Below are 9,799 nucleotides of genomic sequence, written 5' to 3'. Positions count from 1 at the left end.
GTGGGAGCTCCACAGCGCCCGCGGTCCTCGGCGGACTTCCAGGGCAAGAGCGGTATGAGCGGCCACCTCATGCCGACCTCCTGGAAGTCCCCGTCGGCTTAGCTCGCGGGTCGGTCCCGCTGTTTTTTTTTTTACCTTCTTAATAAAAAAATCTTTTTTTTTTTATGGTACTTTCGGAAGCCTCAAGCCCACCTGCAGTTGCACGAGCAAGGACACCTCGGTGACTCCTACCGAAAGCGGCCGGGAGTCATCTCCGTGTACGAGCGGCGTGTGCGGCGTGTGCCTGCCTATTGCACCCGTGGGGGATAGAGGAGCCATGGGGAAGCTGTGCCAGCCCGGGGGCAGCCCTGTACGAGCTCCACAGCACCCGCGGCGAGTCCCGCCGTGTCCACCCGGCTGCCAAGCACTTCCGGTCCGCGAGTGATGCATGACAGCGGCCGGGAGCCAGCTCCGCCTATCAGCGGCGGTGTGCCTGCCTTCTGCACCCGTGGGGGGATAGAGGGGCCCCGTGGGAGCTTGTGGATGCCGGCAGCTTCCTTGTGGGAGCTCCACAGCGCCCGCGGCGAGTCCCGTCGTGTCCACCCGGCTGCCAAGCACTTCCGGTCCGCGAGTGATGCATGACAGCGGCCGGGAGCCAGCTCCGCCTATCAGCGGCGGTGTGCCTGCCTTCTGCACCCGTGGGGGGATAGAGGGGCCCCGTGGGAGCTGCTGCATGCCGGCAGCTTCCTTGTGGGAGCTCCACAGCGCCCGCGGTCCTCTGCGGACTTCCAGGGCAAGAGCGGTATGAGCGGCCACCTCATGCCGACCTCCTGGAAGTCCCCGTCGGCTTAGCTCGCGGGTCGGTCCCGCTGTTTTTTTTTTACCTTCTTAATAAAAAAATCTTTTTTTTTTTATGGTACTTTCGGAAGCCTCAAGCCCACCTGCAGTTGCACGAGCAAGGACACCTCGGTGACTCCTACCGAAAGCGGCCGGGAGTCATCTCCGTGTACGAGCGGCGTGTGCGGCGTGTGCCTGCCTATTGCACCCGTGGGGGGATAGAGGAGCCATGGGGAAGCTGTGCCAGCCCGGGGGCAGCCCTGTACGAGCTCCACAGCACCCGCGGCGAGTCCCGCCGTGTCCACCCGGCTGCCAAGCACTTCCGGTCCGCGAGTGATGCATGACAGCGGCCGGGAGCCAGCTCCGCCTATCAGCGGCGGTGTGCCTGCCTTCTGCACCCGTGGGGGGATAGAGGGGCCCCGTGGGAGCTTGTGGATGCCGGCAGCTTCCTTGTGGGAGCTCCACAGCGCCCGCGGCGAGTCCCGTCGTGTCCACCCGGCTGCCAAGCACTTCCGGTCCGCGAGTGATGCATGACAGCGGCCGGGAGCCAGCTCCGCCTATCAGCGGCGGTGTGCCTGCCTTCTGCACCCGTGGGGGGATAGAGGGGCCCCGTGGGAGCTGCTGCATGCCGGCAGCTTCCTTGTGGGAGCTCCACAGCGCCCGCGGTCCTCTGCGGACTTCCAGGGCAAGAGCGGTAGGAGCCTCCACCTCATGCCGACCTCCTGGAAGTCCCCGTCGGCCTAGCTCGCGGGTCGGTCCCGCTGTGGTTTTTTTTACCTTCTTAATAAAAAAACTTTTTTTTTTATGGTATTTTCCGAAGCCCCAAGCCCACCTGCATTTGCACGAGCAAGGCCACCTCGGTGACTCCTACCGAAAGCGGCCGGGAGCCATCTCCGTGTACGAGCGGCGTGTGCGGCGTGTGCCTGCCTATTGCACCCGTGGGGGGATAGAGGAGCCTTGTGGAAGCTGTGCCAGCCGGGGGGCAGCCCTGTACGAGCTCCACAGCACCCGCGGCGAGTCCCGCCGTGTCCACCCGGCTGACAAGCACTTCCGGTCCGCGAGTGATGCATGACAGCGGCCGGGAGCCAGCTCCGCCTATCAGCGGCGTGTGCCTGCCTTCTGCACCCGTGGGGGGATAGAGGGGCCCCGTGGGAGCTTGTGGATGCCGGCAGCTTCCTTGTGGGAGCTCCACAGCGCCCGCGGCGAGTCCCGTCGTGTCCACCCGGCTGCAAAGCACTTCCGGTCCGCGAGTGATGCATGACAGCGGCCGGGAGCCAGCTCCGCCTATCAGCGGCGGTGTGCCTGCCTTCTGCACCCGTGGGGGGATAGAGGGGCCCCGTGGGAGCTGCTGGATGCCAGCAGCTTCCTTGTGGGAGCTCCACAGCGCCCGCGGTCCTCTGCGGACTTCCAGGGCAAGAGCGGTAGGAGCCTCCACCTCATGCCGACCTCCTGGAAGTCCCCGTCGGCCTAGCTCGCGGGTCGGTCCCGCTGTTTTTTTTTTTACCTTCTTAATAAAAAAACTTTTTTTTTTTATGGTATTTTCCGAAGCCCCAAGCCCCCCTGCATTTGCACGAGCAAGGCCACCTCGGTGACTCCTACCGAAAGCGGCCGGGAGCCATCTCCGTGTACGAGCGGCGTGTGCGGCGTGTGCCTGCCTATTGCACCCGTGGGGGGATAGAGGAGCCTTGTGGAAGCTGTGCCAGCCCGGGGGCAGCCCTGTACGAGTTCCACAGCACCCGCGGCGAGTCCCGCCGTGTCCACCCGGCTGACAAGCACTTCCGGTCCGCGAGTGATGCATGACAGCGGCCGGGAGCCAGCTCCGCCTATTAGCGGCGGTGTGCCTGCCTTCTGCACCCGTGGGGGGATAGAGGGGCCCCGTGGGAGCTTGTGGATGCCGGCAGCTTCCTTGTGGGAGCTCCACAGCGCCCGCGGCGAGTCCCGTAGTTCACCCGCCCGACATGCACTTCCGGTCCGCGACGGACTTCCAGGGCTCAAGCGGTAGGTGCGGCCACCTCATGCCGACCTCCTGGAACTCCCCCTCGGCCTGGCTCGCGTGTCTGTCTTCATTCACGTTTTGGAGGAAAAACCCTATGAGGTTTTTATTTTGGCCTTCAGCCAAGCAGCAGTTCCAGGAGGCCGGGCATTTTGGCACCTCCCACCGGTGTAATTGGCGAGGTGACACTTTTAGGGGTGTGAACATCTCCTACGCCTGAAATACTGTGAGAGGGAGAACTTGCTCCGCCTCCCAAGTCCAACACTTCCAGGACGAGAGGAGGGCGGGAGGCGTTCCCGGCTTAGGCCGAATGCTGCTTCCACGGCGATAGCGGCACCAAGCCGCCCTCTCACGCCGCTGCCCTGGATGTCCCCGTCGGCCTCGCTCGCTGGTCGGATCCGGTGTTTTTTTACCTTCTTAATAAAAAAATATTTTTTTTTTTTTATGTTATTTCCTGAAGCCCCAAGCCCACCTGCAGTTGCACGAGCAAGGCCACCTCGGCAACTCCTACCGAAAGCCGTGAACGAGGAAGTACAAACGGGAGCTGCTCCCGTTCCAAGCCGAGAAGGACTTCCATGGTGTGACCGGTAGGTAGTGGCACCTCCTGCCGTCCTCCTGGAAGTCCCCGTCGGCCTGGCTCACGGCTCGGTCCCGCTGTGAGTTTTACCTTCATAATAAAAAAACACTTTTTTTTTTTATGGTATTTTATGAAGTCCCAAGCCGACCTGCAGTTGCAGGAGCTCGGCCACCTCGGCAACTCCTACCGAAAGCCGTGAACGAGGAAGTACAAACGGGAGCTGCTCCCGTTCCAAGCCGAGAAGGACTTCCATGGTGTGACCGGTAGGTAGTGGCACCTCCTGCCGTCCTCCTGGAAGTCCCCGTCGGCCTCGCTCGCAGGTCTGTCTTCATTGACGTTTTGGAGAAAAAACCCTATGAGGTTTTATTTTGGGCCTCAGCCGGGCAGCAGTTCCATGAGCCCGGGTACTTTGGCACCTTACCCCGGTGTATTTGAGGTGGTGACACTTTTAGGGGTGTGAATATCTCCTTCACCTGAAATCCTGTGAGAGGGCATCTAGGTTTTGAGTTCCAAGTCCCAACGGTTGGTTCTTCCTAGCGGGAAGTCCTAACCGTTCCTGGCCGAGAGTGACTTCCAGGGTTTGAGCAATAGGTACCGGCCTGCCCTCTCACGGTGCCTCCTGGAAGTCCCCGTCGGCCTCGTTCGCTGGTCGGTCCGCTGCACCTTAACTTCCATGAAAGAAGTTTGGTGCATTCTTTCTGGAGTCCCAGGCCGACCAGCAGTTGCAGGAGCTCGGCCAGCTCTGTGACTCCAACCGAGTACCGTGAAGGAGGACGTGCTGCACGTTCTTGCGGGAGCTGCACCTGGTCCAACCCGAGAAGGACTTCCATGGTGTGACCGGTATGTAGTGGCACGTCATGCCGGCCTCCTGGAAGTCCCCGTCGTCCTCGCTCGCTGGTCGGTCCGCTGCACCTGAACTTCCACGAAAGAACTTTGATGCATTCTTTCTGGAGTCCCAGGCCGACCAGCAGTTGCAGGAGCTCGGCCACCTTGGCGGCTCCAACCGAACACCTTGAAGGAGGACGTGCTGCACGTTCTAGCAGGAGCTGCACCTGGTTCAAACCGAGAAGGACTTCCATGGTGTCACCGGTATGTAGTGGCACGTCATGCCGGCCTCCTGGAAGTCCCCGTCGGCCTCGTTCGCTGGTCGGTCCGCTGCACCTGACTTTCCATGAAAGAACTGTGGTGCATTCTTTCTGAAGTCCCAGGCCGACCAGCAGTTGCAGGAGCTCGGCCACGGTGGTGAGTCCAACCGAGTACTGTGAAGGAGGACGTGCTACACGTTCTAGCGGGAGCTGTACCTGGTTCAACCCGAGAATGACTTCCATGGTGTGACCGGTATGTAGTGGCACGTCATGCCGGCCTCCTGGAAGTCCCCGTCGGCCTCGCTCGCAGGTCTGTCTTCATTGACGTTTTGGAGGAAAAACCCTATGAGGTTTTTATTTTGGGCTTCAGCCGGGCAGCAGTTCCAGGAGCCCGGGTACTTTGGCACCTTACCCCGGTGTATTTGAGGTGGTGACACTTTTAGGGGTGTGAATATCTCCTTCACCTGAAATCCTGTGAGAGGGCATTTCTGCTCCGCGTTCCAAGTCCTAACGGTTCTTCCTAGCGGGAAGTCCTAACCGTTCGTGGCCGAGAAGGACTTCCAGGGAGTGACCGGTATGTAGTGGCACGTCATGCCGGCCTCCTGGAAGTCCCCATCGGCCTTGCTCCCTGGTCGGTCCGCTGCACCTGAACTTCCACGAAAGAACTTTGGTACATTCTTTCTGGAGTCCCAGGCCGACCAGCAGTTGCAGGAGCTCGGCCACGGTGGTGAGTTCAACCGAGTACTGTGAAGGAGGACGTGCTGCACGTTCTAGCGGGAAGCTATACCTGGTTCAACCCGAGAAGGACTTCCATGGTGTGACCGGTATGTAGTGGCACGTCATGCCGGCCTCCTGGAAGTCCCCGTCGGCCTCGTTCGCTGGTCGGTCCGCTGCACCTGACTTTCCATGAAAGAACTGTGGTGCATTCTTTCTGAAGTCCCAGGCCGACCAGCAGTTGCAGGAGCTCGGCCACGGTGTTGAGTCCAACCGAGTACTGTGAAGGAGGACGTGCTACACGTTCTAGCGGGAGCTGTACCTGGTTCAACCCGAGAAGGACTTCCATGGTGTGACCGGTATGTAGTGGCACGTCATGCCGGCCTCCTGGAAGTCCCCGTCGGCCTCGTTCGCTGGTCGGTCCGCTGCACCTGACTTTCCATGAAAGAACTGTGGTGCATTCTTTCTGAAGTCCCAGGCCGACCAGCAGTTGCAGGAGCTCGGCCACGGTGTTGAGTCCAACCGAGTACTGTGAAGGAGGACGTGCTACACGTTCTAGCGGGAGCTGTACCTGGTTCAACCCGAGAAGGACTTCCATGGTGTGACCGGTATGTAGTGGCACGTCATGCGGCCTCCTGGAAGTCCCCGTCGGCCTCGCTCGCAGGTCTGTCTTCATTGACGTTTTGGAGGAAAAACCCTATGAGGTTTTTATTTTGGGCTTCAGCCGGGCAGCAGTTCCAGGAGCCCGGGTACTTTGGCACCTTACCCCGGTGTATTTGAGGTGGTGACACTTTTTAGGGGTGTGAATATCTCCTTCACCTGAAATCCTGTGAGAGGGCATTTCTGCTCCGCGTTCCAAGTCCTAACGGTTCTTCCTAGCGGGAAGTCCTAACCGTTCGTGGCCGAGAAGGACTTCCAGGAGTGACCGGTATGTAGTGGCACGTCATGCCGGCCTCCTGGAAGTCCCCATCGGCCTTGCTCCCTGGTCGGTCCGCTGCACCTGAACTTCCACGAAAGAACTTTGTACATTCTTTCTGGAGTCCCAGGCCGACCAGCAGTTGCAGGAGCTCGGCCACGGTGGTGAGTTCAACCGAGTACTGTGAAGGAGGACGTGCTGCACGTTCTAGCGGGAGCTATACCTGGTTCAACCCGAGAAGGACTTCCATGGTGTGACCGGTATGTAGTGGCACGTCATGCCGGCCTCCTGGAAGTCCCCGTCGGCCTCGTTCGCTGGTCGGTCCGCTGCACCTGACTTTCCATGAAAGAACTGTGGTGCATTCTTTCTGAAGTCCCAGGCCGACCAGCAGTTGCAGGAGCTCGGCCACGGTGTTGAGTCCAACCGAGTACTGTGAAGGAGGACGTGCTACACGTTCTAGCGGGAGCTGTACCTGGTTCAACCCGAGAAGGACTTCCATGGTGTGACCGGTATGTAGTGGCACGTCATGCCGGCCTCCTGGAAGTCCCCGTCGGCCTCGTTCGCTGGTCGGTCCGCTGCACCTGACTTTCCATGAAAGAACTGTGGTGCATTCTTTCTGAAGTCCCAGGCCGACCAGCAGTTGCAGGAGCTCGGCCACGGTGTTGAGTCCAACCGAGTACTGTGAAGGAGGACGTGCTACACGTTCTAGCGGGAGCTGTACCTGGTTCAACCCGAGAAGGACTTCCATGGTGTGACCGGTATGTAGTGGCACGTCATGCCGGCCTCCTGGAAGTCCCCGTCGGCCTCGCTCGCAGGTCTGTCTTCATTGACGTTTTGGAGGAAAAACCCTATGAGGTTTTTATTTGGGCTTCAGCCGGGGCAGCAGTTCCAGGAGCCCGGGTACTTTGGCACCTTACCCCGGTGTATTTGAGGTGGTGACACTTTTTAGGGGTGTGAATATCTCCTTCACCTGAAATCCTGTGAGAGGGCATTTCTGCTCCGCGTTCCAAGTCCTAACGGTTCTTCCTAGCGGGAAGTCCTAACCGTTCGTGGCCGAGAAGGACTTCCAGGGAGTGACCGGTATGTAGTGGCACGTCATGCCGGCCTCCTGGAAGTCCCCATCGGCCTTGCTCCCTGGTCGGTCCGCTGCACCTGAACTTCCACGAAAGAACTTTGGTACATTCTTTCTGGAGTCCCAGGCCGACCAGCAGTTGCAGGAGCTCGGCCACGGTGGTGAGTTCAACCGAGTACTGTGAAGGAGGACGTGCTGCACGTTCTAGCGGGAGCTATACCTGGTTCAACCCGAGAAGGACTTCCATGGTGTGACCGGTATGTAGTGGCACGTCATGCCGGCCTCCTGGAAGTCCCCGTCGGCCTCGTTCGCTGGTCGGTCCGCTGCACCTGACTTTCCATGAAAGAACTGTGGTGCATTCTTTCTGAAGTCCCAGGCCGACCAGCAGTTGCAGGAGCTCGGCCACGGTGTTGAGTCCAACCGAGTACTGTGAAGGAGGACGTGCTACACGTTCTAGCGGGAGCTGTACCTGGTTCAACCCGAGAAGGACTTCCATGGTGTGACCGGTATGTAGTGGCACGTCATGCCGGCCTCCTGGAAGTCCCCGTCGGCCTCGCTCGCAGGTCTGTCTTCATTGACGTTTTGGAGGAAAAACCCTATGAGGTTTTTATTTTGGGCTTCAGCCGGGCAGCAGTTCCAGGAGCCCGGGTACTTTGGCACCTTACCCCGGTGTATTTGAGGTGGTGACACTTTTAGGGGTGTGAATATCTCCTTCACCTGAAATCCTGTGAGAGGGCATTTCTGCTCCGCGTTCCAAGTCCTAACGGTTCTTCCTAGCGGGAAGTCCTAACCGTTCGTGGCCGAGAAGGACTTCCAGGGAGTGACCGGTATGTAGTGGCACGTCATGCCGGCCTCCTGGAAGTCCCCATCGGCCTTGCTCGTTGGTCGGTCCGCTGCACCTGAACTTTCACGAAAGAACTTTGGTACATTCTTTCTGGAGTCCCAGGCCGACCAGCAGTTGCAGGAGCTCGGCCACGGTGGTGAGTTCAACCGAGTACTGTGAAGGAGGATGTGCTGCACGTTCTAGCGGGAGCTATACCTGGTTCAACCCGAGAAGGGCTTCCATGGTGTGACCGGTATGTAGTGGCACGTCATGCCGGCCTCCTGGAAGTCCCCGTCGGCCTCGTTCGCTGGTCGGTCCGCTGCACCTGACTTTCCATGAAAGAACTTTGGTGCATTCTTTCTGAAGTCCCAGGCCGACCAGCAGTTGCAGGAGCTCGGCCAGCTTGGCGACTCCAACCCGAGTACCTTGAAGGAGGACGTGCTGCACGTTCTAGCGGGAGCTGCACCTGTTCCAACCCGAGAAGGACTTCCATGGTCTGACCGGTATGTAGTGGCACGTCATGCCGGCCTCCTGGAAGTCCCCGTCGGCTTCGCTCGCAGGTCTGTCTTCATTGACGTTTTGGAGGAAAAACCCTATGAGGTTTTTATTTTGGGCTTCAGCCGGGCAGCAGTTCCAGGAGCCCGGGTACTTTGGCACCTTACCCCGGTGTATTTGAGGTGGTGACACTTTTAGGGGTGTGAATATCTCCTTCACCTGAAATCCTGTGAGAGGGCATTTCTGCTCCGCGTTCCAAGTCCTAACGGTTCTTCCTAGCGGGAAGTCCTAACCGTTTGTGGCCGAGAAGGACTTCCAGGGAGTGAGGGGTAGGCACCGGCCCCCTCATGCCGGCCTCCTGGAAGTCCCCATCGGCCTTGCTCCCTGGTCGGTCCGCTGCACCTGAACTTCCACGAAAGAACTTTGGTGCATTCTTTCTGGAGTCCCAGGCCGACCAGCAGTTGCAGGAGCTCGGCCACGTTGGCGACTCCAACCGAGTACCGTGAAGGAGGACGTGCTGCACGTTCTAGCGGGAGCTGCACCTGTTCCAACCCGAGAAGGACTTCCATGGTGTGACCGGTATGTAGTGGCACGTCATGCTGGCCTCCTGGAAGTCCCCGTCGGCCTCGTTCGCTGGTCGGTCCGCTGCACCTGACTTTCCATGAAAGAACTTTGGTGCATTCTTTCTGAAGTCCCAGGCCGACCAGCAGTTGCAGGAGCTCGGCCAGCTTGGCGACTCCAACCCGAGTACCTTGAAGGAGGACGTGCTGCACGTTCTAGCGGGAGCTGCACCTGTTCCAACCCGAGAAGGACTTCCATGGTGTGACCGGTATGTAGTGGCACGTCATGCCGGCCTCCTGGAAGTCCCCGTCGGCCTCGCTCGCAGATCGGTCTTCATTGACGTTTTGGAGGAAAAACCCTATGAGGTTTTTATTTTGGGCTTCAGCCGGGCAGCAGTTCCAGGAGCCCGGGCACTTTGGCACCTTACCCCGGTGTATTTGAGGTGGTGACACTTTTAGGGGTGCGAATATCTCCTTCACCTGAAATCCTGTGAGAGGGCATTTTGGTTTCGTGTTCCAAGTCCCTACGGTTCTTCCTAACGGGAAGTCCTAACCGTTCGTGGCCGAGAGTGACTTCCAGGGTGTGAGCGATAGGCACCGGCCCTCTCATGGTGTCTCCTGGAAGTCCCGGTCGGCCTCGTTCGCTGGTCGGTCCGCTGCACCTGAACTTCCACGAAATAACTTTGGCGCATTCTTTCTGGAGTCCCAGGCCGACCAGCAGTTGCAGGAGCTCGGCCAGCTTGGTGAC

This window comes from Rhinoderma darwinii, unplaced genomic scaffold (assembly GCF_050947455.1).
Source record: "Rhinoderma darwinii isolate aRhiDar2 unplaced genomic scaffold, aRhiDar2.hap1 Scaffold_926, whole genome shotgun sequence".
Lineage (NCBI taxonomy): Eukaryota > Metazoa > Chordata > Amphibia > Anura > Rhinodermatidae > Rhinoderma > Rhinoderma darwinii.
The sequence above is the reverse complement of the archived record's forward strand: the minus strand, read 5'-3'. Positions refer to the sequence as shown.